Raw genomic sequence first — 12,697 nt, 5'->3', positions numbered from 1 at the left:
AGAGAGAGAGAGAGAGAGAGAGAGAGAGAGAGAGAGAGAGAGAGAGATCGCTTTCAATGTTACAAAATTCTAAAAGAAAAACATTCCATATTTTTGTTGGCTGGGCTACTATTTTCATCAGATGCCAGATGATGATCAGCAGCAAGTGTCCAAGCCAGGCATATGCCTACATATGTTTTGAAAAGTGAAATAAATTAATAATAGTTTTCTTTCTACTCAAGTTTATCATGTATTCCTTTGAAGGACCTTGTTTATTTCCACATATTTTTTATTCTTCAGCCATTTTTGTTAATATCAGTAATTATTTTTAAAACGATTGCTTGAATAAGGTAGCCATGTATGACTGATTCATATCTCTACCCTTGTGGGATGACATTTTATGTATACTGATCATTTCACTTACTTCTCAGTAACACAGAAGCAGATTTACCCCTTTGCCCTAGCATATACACTTTGTTCACCTCTAAAATAACATGAGTTTGTATAAAAATTCTCATAGGTATGCTCAAGAGCATACTTGTTCTGCTATATAGACGAAATATTAGCCTGTGAAGGAAGAGAAGATTTGCTATTTGAATTGATGAACATAACACATCTCTCGTTTTGTTGACACAAAATTTAGGGATGCAATTCAGTCATTAAAAATTAAGATACAATTTCTCCTTATACAGTTTCAAGAAAAATGGCAACTTATTGATTGGCATAAATGACCCCAATGCTCTGTGTGGAAGATGTACAGCTAGTTATAAAGAAATAAAGAATATCATGTAAGTGATGCCATTATAATGGCTAGAATCATATTAGTGGGTTTCTGAATGAAGCCCAGGATGAGCGTTCATTTACTTGTGTATACTGTCCACACAGAAATCCCATTTCTACTTATTCATTTATTTATTTATTTTTTATTTTCATTTTTCGATACAGGGTTTCTCTGTGTGTAGTTCTGACTGTCCTGGAACTCACTCTGTAGACCAGGTTGGCCTCAAACTCAGAAATCTGCCTGTCTCTGCCTCCCAAGTGCTAGGATTAAAGGAGTGCACCACACCGCCCAGCCAGAAATCTCATTTCTGATACTAAATATGTATCACATGTGAAAATTTAAGAAGAGAGAGTGAATATGAGGTAAAATTAAAACAAAGCTCATTAAAATATTACCACAAAGAAAAGAAATAGCAATATTTTAAGAGGTGGAACACTGACAAACGATCTCAGTTTGTATCTAAGGCTGTCTTAGAACTCTTTATAGTATCTGAACTGGCCGTCCCTTCAGAATGGTCCAGGATCTGCTTTTTGATACCAGGATTACAGAGATAAAACAGTATAACTGCTCTGAATAGATTCTGACACAAAACCTATTTGAGACAACAGTATTTTTTAAAGGAAGCTTTGGGAACCTTGCATTATATGAAATCCCTTCCAGCCTGCAAACTTACAAAACTCAAATTAGGTCTGTGTTCCTGTTCAAATGATATTGTGATAAACAAAATCCCATGATCCTGTTGTGTGCTTGATTTATTCAAAAGGAAAATAAAGTCAAAGTGTTTCTGGCTTTGTTTGTTTGTTTGTTTGTTTGTTTATGTTTTTATTCCTTACTCCTTTTTATACATGGTTCCTGTTTCTGTGTTCTCCTTTCTGTAAGATTTTTCCTCTAAGGTGTCAATGCCTTTCAACTGTTACCCAATTAATTCTGAGTACCTTGAGTCATCTAGAGATCAGGCACAATACAGAGTTCTTTTTTGTTGCTATATATGGTAAGGCTGAATTCTATACCAGAAGGTTTAGGTGTAGGAGTAAATTCTCTCACTTACCAGACTTTACTGTTGAAATCTTGCTCCTTAATTTAAAACTTTTGAAATTTGGTCTGTTGCTATGTACCGTAGTGCTACATAATGGCCCTGATTCACTCATAAATTAGGAGATTCTCATATATACCAAGTTTTAGCTACACTCCTTCCCATGTTACCCCTGAGTGGTCAATAAATATGCCTACAGGCCAAAGCTTGGAAGAAGAGAGATAGGTGGATTTTTGGTTCACAATCTGGCTTGTTGAGGCAAGAGACCACAAGAAGAGATAGTAGAAGGTGGGGTGAGGAGAAGACACCATGGTGTAAGTGAATCATGAAAACATGGATATGAAGGCTTGCCAATTTTAGTAAGAGTTGCCTGGGCAAAACATGGCAAATGTTAACTCAAGGTTATTGATAGGGAAGTAGATATCAATATCTTAGAGGGTAGATATCTGCCTAACTCTAGTGATTTAAAAATTTGTCATTAATGTAAATATAAAAGTTTTGTGTCTTTTTTTCCTGTGAACTAAATAATCAAAGTCATAGAAATGAATCCTCAATTAAATATTTTCTATAACACTTCGTACAAGCTTTTAATGATTTAGTTCATTGCCTATTATGAACCATGTTGTCATTTATACCAGGGAAGTTACATTGTACTACATCTCATAATTCTGTTGATGAAGAGGATTGGAAACAGAAGGTGTCTATTTCATAGCTCTATACTTTCAAGTCTAGCTGAATCTGCCTTGCATAAGCTTTCTAGACCCTCAGAGTTAAATTATCATGGGCAATCCAGACAGAGAAAAGATAGGCAGGAATGGCTTAGACCTTTCCAAACTTATTAACTGATTCACAAATAACCAGAATAAAAAATTCACTGCTCAAAATAGATATGCTGGGATGCTGGAGATGTATAGTTTGATAATTAAGAATCTGAGTTACACATGAAGAGGACCTAAGTTTGCACCAAAACACCCAAGTTTGGTTGCTGGTAACCAATTTTAATAATTCCAGTTTAGGAGATCCTACAACTATGTATGGCCTATCTGGGCACAAGAATATATAAATTACATACTCATATATACATAATTAAATATAAAACCTAACTTTAAAATAGTTTGTTTATTGGTATTCATTTATTTATTTTATTTTTTCATTTGTTTTAATGTAAATGTTTATTTTTAAAATTTAAATTATTTTATTTATTTGCATTCTTGTCTTTCCCCAAGTTATTTCCTCCTCTCACAGTTTATCACTCCATTCCTCCTCCCTCTTGCCTCCAAGAGGATACTCTTCCCCACACCAGACCTCTACCTTCCCTAGGGCCTCAAGGCTCTCAAGGATTAAGCAAATCTTCTCCCATTGAGGCTAGAGCAAGTAAACCTCTGTTACATATGTACCAGGGGCCTTAGAATCACCTCTGTATACTCCTGGTTGGTGTCTCCATCTCTGGGAGCTACCTGGGGTCTAGGTTAGTTGAGACAGCTGGTGTTCCTATGGGGTTGCTATTCTTTTCAGCTTCTTCAATCCTTCTCCTTATTCAACTATAGAGGTAACTGACTTCAGTCCAATGGTTAGGTATAAGTATCTTCATCTGTCTTAGTCAGCTGCTGATAAGGACTCTCTGAGGACAGTCATGCCAGGCTCCTGTCTATAAGCACATAATAGGATAATAGTGTCAGTCCTTGGTGCCCCTCATGAAATGGATCCGGTTATTGGACCTCCTTTCCTTCAGTCTCTTGCTCCCTTTTTGTTTCTGCAGTTATTTTAGATAAAAAGAATTCTGGGTCAGGAAGTTTGATTGTTAATTAGTAACCCTGTTCCTCCACTTGAGGCCCTGTCTATCTACTGGAGGTAGACTCTTTAAGTTCCCTTTCCCCAATGTTGAGCATTTTGGCTAAGATCACCACCAATGACTCCTGAGAGTGTCTTAGCTCCCTACTCTCTTATACTCTCTAGAGGGGCCACCTACCTCCCACTCCCCAAGGCTGCTTATTTCCATTTATTCTCTTGGCCTTCTGTGCTTCTGTCCCCTTCTCCCATATCAGATCATATTCTGCTTTTCCCCTCCTTCTTTTTTTTCTCTCCCAGGTCCCTTAATCCTTCCTCATTCCATTATTATTTTGTTCTTCCTTCTAAGTGGGTTTGAAGCCTACTCACTTGTATATTTGTGCTTGTTATACATCTTAATATCTGTGGGAAGTTTAATCTACTTTTCATTGAGTACATACCATGCATGTCCTTTTGGGTCTGGGTTACCTCACTCAAGATGATATTTTCTAACTCCATCCACTTGCATGTGAAATTCATTTTCAATAGCTTAATAGTATTTAGTTGTTAAATGTACCACATTTTCTGTATTTATTATTTGGTTGTGGGTTATTTCCAGCTCCTGACTATGAAAAATAAGGGACAATAAAACTTGGTAGATCACATGTTCTTGTGGTATGGTGGAGCATCTTTGGGTATATGCCCAAGAATTGTATAGTTAGGTCTTCAGGTAGAAATGTTTCTAATTTTCTGAGGAATTGCTAGTTTGATTTCCGGCATGGTTGTACCACTTTTCAATCCTACAAACAATGGAGGAGTGTTCCTGTTTCTCTACATCCTCACCAGAAAGTGTTATCACTTGTGTTTTTGATCTTAGACTTTCTGATTTGTGTGATGTGAGGTGGAATACCAGTGTTGTTTTGTGTGGGGAAAATTTAAAAAGGCCGCCACAGCGGTGGGGCCCCAGAGAGGCTTCCACCTCTGTGGTGGGTCCCACATTCGGGGGGAACTCTATGGTTCCAGTGGCCTGGAGTTCTTGGTGGCAACAGGCCCCCAAAACATGAGGAAGTCCTTGGTTCCAAAAAGGTTTATTGTCATGGTGGATGATAGATGGATCTAGGTGTACCCCAAAAAACTAAGGGCAGTCCCAAGTTATATAGGAAGGGAGAAAGCAGGAGAATTGGGGGAGGATCTAGGGGAGGCATGTTTAATTTGCTCTGCCCTCTGGCCTTCATTAGTATGTAAATCTCTAGGGCCTGAGGCCTATAGCCTGGCCTATGTAATTCTATGGAGACTGTGACTGCTTTTCAGGATTCTGGGTTCTGGGGGGGTGCCAAACTCCTGCTGGTTGTCATACACCGAGTCTACAGAGTCTCAGGGTTCTAGGCACCTGCTCGACCATGACCCAGGATACCCTTACACCGTCCCACATCTCCTCCCCTTTACTTTTTTAAAAAAGGGGGGTCACTGTGACAATTTTGGATGAGGAAGCCGAAAGAAAGCACTATGTAGGCCAGAAGTATTAGCATAGTCACCTCACAGGGTAAGGGGAGTTGGGAGGGGGGTAGGGAAGGTAAGGGATCGTTGGATCAATTAAATATTTATTGTACAATTTGAGAGTAATGACATCTGATTAATCTAAATAGACATTATGATTTCTTTACTAACACTTCACTTTAGCTATTTGACTTTGGCAAAAGAGTTCATTTGTAGCTGGAAGGTCTGAATCTGTCCATAGGACTCATTGAGCATCTCTGGATCCTGGCATGCATCTCTGGATCTCAGTATGTCTCTGGAATCTCCAGTCAGGTGGTGTGGCTGTAGGAAGACAGCATGGCATCCTAGGCAGGTTGCAGGAGGCTCTAGAAATCTCTGCTGGACTTGTGGGAGCACCTGTAGAATAATCACACAGGGAAGCGGCACCCCAGCAGGGGGATGTCTGTAAAGGGTGTGTAGCAAGCATTAGGCTACTTGGGATCAGGTACATCATGGTGTGTCGTTGAGATCCTAGAAACCAAAGGTGTTTGAGAAAATTTCAATCTTAGAAGTCATCTTTGAGTCTGTTTTAGCTGACTGAGGAAGAAAATCATATTAATTATGTAGGCAGCAACAGTTTGTCTGTAAAAGGAAACTAGTTGTTAATTAAGAGCTGGAAGGTGGTGATCAGCATGTTGATTTAACCTGTGGAAATAGATTTAGATGACTTTCAAACCTTGAAGTAATTTTAAAAGTTGAAAAAAATGTTGAGAATATATCATGAGTGAAAAGGAGACATTTAAACAAAAAGCAAAAAATTTTGGGTTGAAAAGCACAAACACTGTTGTTCCAGGCATTTCTGTTAGGGGAAAAAGCACTAACGGCAGATTTAAAAGTAGTGGAGGAAAAGCCTGTTCTGCCATGTGGTGGTTTGGGCTACCACGTGGTGGCTGGGTGTTCTAGCAGACAGGTCAAGGAATTTCCCTTGTTGTTTTCCTTAGAGAAAAGAAAGGCCAACTCTGAAGAAAATTTCAAAGCAAAAAACACAGAAGTTTAGTCAGCAGCTCACTGGGGGAGGACAGGCAGCGGCAGTTTTTCTAGGCTCAGCCTGGAGTTTTTAGTTGTGAGAAAGAAACTGTAAGGTAAACAGAGGCGAAGGGGTGTAGATTGAGTAGAAGGTGAAGTGGGGGAGGGGGTAAACAGGGAGCTAGCCCTGTTGCTACAGGCGATTCAGCTGGGCTGTAACCAGCGGGCCGCAAATGGTGGGGAGTGGGGGAATTTTAGCGAGAAAAGTTAACCCCTGGGGGAGGGGCAAACCTCTTGCCAGGCAGAGCTCAGGAGATTTTTTGGGGGGAGGGGTAAAGAATGGCAATTAAGGAGTGTCTGCCATTTTGTGAGAAACACGTGGAGAGAGAAACTTAGCTTTTTGAGCCAGGCAGGAGCTAGTGGTAGTTAAGATTTAGAGAGAAAATGTTGGCCTGAAACACGTGGAGAGAGAAAGAGGGAGAAAGGATAGAGAGAGATCCAACTAGTCTTAGGACTTGGGTGGAGTTACTCACGGATCCATGGAGAGGGTCTTGGTGGGTACCAGCGGGGGGCGGGGGGGTGGTACTCTTGGAGCTGGCTTTGTCCGAATCCTCTACCATCTGTAGGGAACGATGTAGGCCCGTTTGTGGGCATGCGCGGGCATGAATTTCGGTTGTGCTGTGTGTCCCTGTGTCTGCTGTGATGCAGTAGGCCAGCATGGCAGGAGCACATGGGATCTTGGCTGAGTTTATTCCCTGCAACACCAGGCGAGCACAGCAGGGCCCCGCCCATCATGGGGAATTTTCACTCAGGTTCCACGGGGGTGTAGAACTCTTGGACTGGGGGTCTCTGGGCCAGAAGTTGTCTGGAGGTGGACTGGTATCAAGTCCTTGGTTCTCAGGCCCGAGACAGGCATGTGGGCTCCCATCGGACAACCCACTGCCAAGAAAATGAGAGGGATTGAGGATCCCTGTGCTCTGAGGAAGTTAGGGACCGATTGTTCTCAAGTTTTTGGCTCATAGGACTGAGACGGGGGCATGTGGGCTCACGTCGGGCAACCCACAGCCGAGAAAAGGAGAGGGATAGGGGAAGAAGAAAGAGGCCCTAGCAGCACCCGTGGGAGAGACTGTACTTGCTTAGCAGACTCGGCAGCCTGGCCAGCTTGTTTGAAGATGTGGGTCCTCATGGCTGGAAGGCAGAGATCCTCTAAGTGAGAGATTAAGCAGCTGCAGCTTTAGTCAGCACAGGAGAAGTGCGGAATCTTCACTGAGTAGATTCCTCACAGCACCGGACAAGCAGGGCGGAAAGCTCTGCTGTGTTCTGTAGCAGACTGGGGTGGCCCAGTCCTTGAAATCTGTGGGTGTCTGTGCCCCACGTTGGATGCACCAAAATGTGGGGAAAATTTAAAAAGGCCACCTCAGCGGCGGGGCCCCGGAGGGGCTTCCACCGCTTTGGCTGGTCCCACATTCGGGGGGAACTCTATGGTTCCAGCGGCCTGGAGGCCTTGGCGGCAGCAGGCCCCACTAACACGGGGAAGTCCTTGGTTCCAAAAAGGTTTATTGTCATGGTGGATGATAGATGGATCTAGGCGAACCCCAAAAACTCAGGGCAGTCCCGAGAAATATGGGGAAAGAGAAAGGGGGAGGATCTGGGGGAGGCATGTTTAATTTGCTCTGCCCTCTGGCCATCATTAGTATGTAAATCCCTAGGGCCTGAGGCCTATAGCCTGGCCTATATAATTCTATGGAGACTGTGACTGCTTTTCAGGATTCTGGATTCTGGGGGGCACCAAACTCCTGCTGGTTCTCATGCAGAATCATACACAGAGTCTACAGAGTCTTGGGGTTCTAGGCACCTGCTCGACCATGACCCAGGATACCCTTACACAGTCCCATAGTTTTGATTTCTATTTCTCTGATCACTAATTACTTTGAACATTTTTTTAGGTGGTTATCAGTCATTCTTCTCTTGTGAATTCTCTGTTTTGCACTGTAATCCATTTTTAACTGGGTTATTTGGGTTTGGGGAGGTTGAATTCTTGAATCCTTCATATATATTGGATATTAATCTCTGTCAGATATAGCATTATTGAAATTTTGCCCAATCTGAAGGTTGCTGATTTGTCTTATTGACTATGTCCTTATCCTTACAGAACCTCTCAGTTTAATGAGGTCCCACTTATCAATTGTTGATTTCAGAGCCTGAGCCATTGTTATTATGTTCTAAAAAATTTCTCTTGTGTCAATGACTTGGAGGCTGTTTTCCACTGATCTTCTATTAGATTCAGTGCAGAAGATCTTAGAAGAAGTCACCAGGCTCTAAGCTCTGCTGTGGGTTGTTTATATTCTAAAGAAAAAACTGAGGTCTTCCATGGGAATCTTTAGGTGTCCCATTGTTTGTCTCAGAATGGAAGTGTCAGGAATTAAAGATGAATACCCTGGAACAAAGATGATAGCCTAGTGTTTCTAGTACTTCTTGAGGCGGGTAGGCCACTCTTCCATTTCTCTCATGGAAAGGGCAGTGTTTCAATGTTTAAGTGCATTCACCCTCATGATACAAAGAACAACACGCAAGATGGGTGGCTCCTCATTTTAATATTCTGTGAGATGCTGTACATGGAGCATGCACAGATAAAAATTTGTCCTTCATGTTACTTTGTTGTAACGAAAAGAATATTTTTTTGGTGTCATTCTTTTTCTCTCTGGATGAGATGCAATATCTTTTTCTACTAGCCCAACATTGTATCATCTACAATACTGCAAAATATTTATAAAAAATAGGCTGAAATATAAGTCAACAAAATTATATATACTCAGCTTCTAACTTTGTAGCTAAGTAAATCTCTTCTCTTACTAATATACATAGCACCAGCCATTACTCTACAATACAAAGGGAAATTTATACATACATATAGGTCCAAATGATAAGTTGGGAAAGAGTTGATTCTGTGCTTCTTGTAATTGAGATCAGAGAAATCAGAGTAATATATTCTTAAAGTGATATCAATATCCTATCCATACTTCAATAAAATTTGATCTTCAAGGATTCACTCAATTCTTAGTACAATCACAGTAGAGAACTTCGATCCAACACATAATCATTCAGGGAGAATCCACAAAAGGTCATAAAATGAAGGTCTGGTCCTCATTTAAATGTTAGGGCTTTCTTCTAATATGCTTTTAAAACAGATAAATCATTATCATTTTAAATGATTTATATGGTCATAAATTAAATAATACAGAGTTGCTCTATAACTTGCAATAATCTGAGAACATGTTGGGAACCTGACGGCCATACTCTTCAGGTTTTACTATATGTTTTCCAGCAATGATTTTTTTCATACATCACTGCAAATGACCATGCTAATAACACTTGGGCATCAACATATTTTCCTTTAATCCCTCCAATCAAATTTAACTGGATTGACTGTCCTAATACTGAATAATATTCAGATGAATATTCCACTTTCCCCATGTGACATGTAACAGACCGTTCAGTCTGTTTACAACCAGAATTTAAAAATCTTGTCATGGTAAAGCTTTCCTACCAGTTACATCACAGAATATCCTCTGAAATTGTCATATCTTTTTTACTCCATTCTATATTTTATGTTTCGACATCCTCTGGTAGAGAAGGTACAATAGCCTCCTGAATAGGGCAGATGCACTTTAAAAAGCACCAAAATTTTCCCTATTTTTATCAGCTATGTTTAAGTAAAAAGCACCTTGCATTCATGATTACTGCATGGCTATGACAAATACCTCATAGATGCAAGGTGGGGAACGATGTATTAGTTTGGCCCAGCTCATAGAGTGAAGAAAGACATACTGTGGCTATTCAGGGCACATAGCATGATGAAAATAGATAAAGGAGTTTAAGTGGCTATAATCAATGCACTTACAAGGATCTGCCTGCACCTTCTTCACCTTAGTATGTATACAAAAGCATCCAAGATGCAAAACTAATGTCAAATCTGAGAAGAAATTACTCAACATGAGACTAAGGGGATATTTTAGCCTCAAAATACACACCTGACAAATAACCCATAGATTGCCATTCTGATTCCAATTCTGGGTATCTAAAAAGCTCCTAAGAATGTTTATAGGGCTTTCACTTTTGCTACAAGACTCCCAACATACAGTTCTGAAAAAAAATCAAAAGTATTGCTTTAAAAGCAGTGTTGTTGAGGCTAAATAGGTATAAAATGCCTAAGGAACAAAAGAGTCTGTAGAGGTAGCTGAACCTTAACTGCATAGTTAATTTCATAGCCTGACTATATTTAAGAAAAAAAGTATTAGCATATGGAATCTATGAGAGGGCAGGCTGGGCTTTGGTAGTTTATATCATGGTTTGTATCACTGTGGGATGAGTACTCAAATACTGTTGACAATAGTAAGTAGCATCATCTTCAGTCTGCAGGGTGCTAATGGTGAGAGTGAAATAGCTTCCAGATCCACTGCCACTGAATCTTGAAGCAACCCCAGGTTCCAAACTGGTTGCACTGGATATTAAGAGCCTAGAAGCATTTCCTGGCTTTCATTGGTACCAGGCTTACCAATTTCTATTGCCCTCACTTGCCTTGCAAATAATGTTTGCTCTGTCTCCATTATTATACAGATGGAGACTGTGTCATCTATATGTCACATATTATGCTTGTAATTAACAAATATACATGGTTAGTCATGACAGAATTTCTCACTGATGTTCAAGTTAGCAATGGTGAGGAAGGAGCAAAGGAATTCCTTTCTTACCTAGGATCCTGAACATGAGGAACAGCAGAAACTGAGAGAAAACCTTCATATCTCTCCTGTGACCTGACATTGACTGACTCAATATGTCAATATTGACTCAATATATCAATATGTCAATATAAAGTCAATATGACCAGACTATTTAGTTCTGAGTATGTTCCATGACTTCATGCAAATCAACTAAGCCTGGAAAGGGCTGGGGACAGCTGTGTGTGTCCAGGTGTCCCAAACTTGACAAGAATATTGCATATTTTGCTGTTGCCAATGGTATATTTTATTACAAAAGACATTTAAAACTTTTTCAGCATTGTAATCTACAAGGACAGAAATTAATTCATTTTCTTCATTGTATCAGCATCAGTATTAAGAGCACAGCTGTTTAAACAAGTGATAATAAATAATAGAATGTAGCTCTCAAATTTCCATACTTCTATAAGGAATTGTTCCACTTGAAACAAACATTATAACACCCTTATCAGAAAGGGAAATAGATTTAACATATTTTTGATGACTCTTTAGCAATGTTTTACTTATTATACTAAATATTTATTGTATTTATTGCTCTTGCTTTGGATGCAGGTTGGGTTATCAGCACCAATATGGTTGTCATTGCCTTTTGTAACACCATTTCAGTAGGATGCAGAAAAATTTTCTTGCTTTCATAGATACCAGGGACAGACTTGGTGCATACAAATACCTGCAGACAAAATCTGCCCCCCCACACACAGTAATCATTTAAAAACATTTTATGACTCTTTGTCCATGTGTAGATCACAGTACAACTTATGGGAGCCAGTTCAATCATTATGACATGGAAGTTTCAAGGACGGAAGCTAGGTCTTTAACTTTATTGGCAAGGATCAATACTACCTGTCCTACTTCTGTATTCCTGTAATATTCTTAATTGTATGTCACTTCTAAATTCCTCATAGCAAAATTTATAGTTGTCATAGTTAAACAATCACTCAATAGGCTATACTGCATATCTGAGTTTGAGTTTTTATATTTGGTCAGTCTTCTCTGACACTTCTTTACCAATAGTTTCTACAGTTACTCACTGCATAGAGTGAGTAGTGATGCTGGTGAGTTTAACAAAAATCTCTACTTTTAGAGCTAGAGAGAAGGTCAGTCGTTAAGAGCACTGGTTGTTTCCCAGAGGTGCTGCATTCAACAACTTGCATCCATTGGGCAGCACACAACAATCTCTAGTTCAAGGAGGTACACCACCATTGTCTGGCCAACTTAGGTACTGCATAAATGTGCTATGTAGACATACATGCAAGGAAAACACACAAAGACAGAATAAAATAACAAAAACAGGTTTCTTCCCTCAATTATAGAACATGTATTTCTATAATGTGAATCTCTGAGGAATTCCTAGACTTCCATGGTCAATTGTTTCCAGCAAGATGGAAGAGTAAGATCATCTCCCTGTGTTTTCTGTCTTCTTTCCTCTAGAGTAGAGATTCTCAATCTTCATAATATTGTGATTCTTTAATATAGTTTCTCATATTGTGTTGATACTCCAACATAGAATTATTATGTTGAGAATCCTTAGTGTATCCTGAATCATATTCTGAAGGACTCAAGTGAATTTTTTCTTGATCATGGTTTTGTGGTGAACAGAAAGGCACAAATTCCATATCAGATAGACACTTCAATAAAATCCTCTCTTCTTGGCTGAGGAGGCTTCCTATCAGGTAATGATACTGCTATGAATCATCATTATTGTATTAATCACTTTACGGTTAATTGTAAGAAGGTACAACGTGCTGCTCAGTCACCAGTCTCTCTGTATTTCTATGACAATTTTCATTTGCTGTCAATTTCAATTGCATATATATATATATGCTGGACCTCTATTAAAGGAACAAAACTAACAGA

This window comes from Grammomys surdaster, unplaced genomic scaffold (genome assembly GCF_004785775.1).
Source record: "Grammomys surdaster isolate TR1022 unplaced genomic scaffold, NIH_TR_1.0 124491, whole genome shotgun sequence".
NCBI lineage: Eukaryota > Metazoa > Chordata > Mammalia > Rodentia > Muridae > Grammomys > Grammomys surdaster.
Note: the sequence above shows the minus strand (reverse complement) of the source record.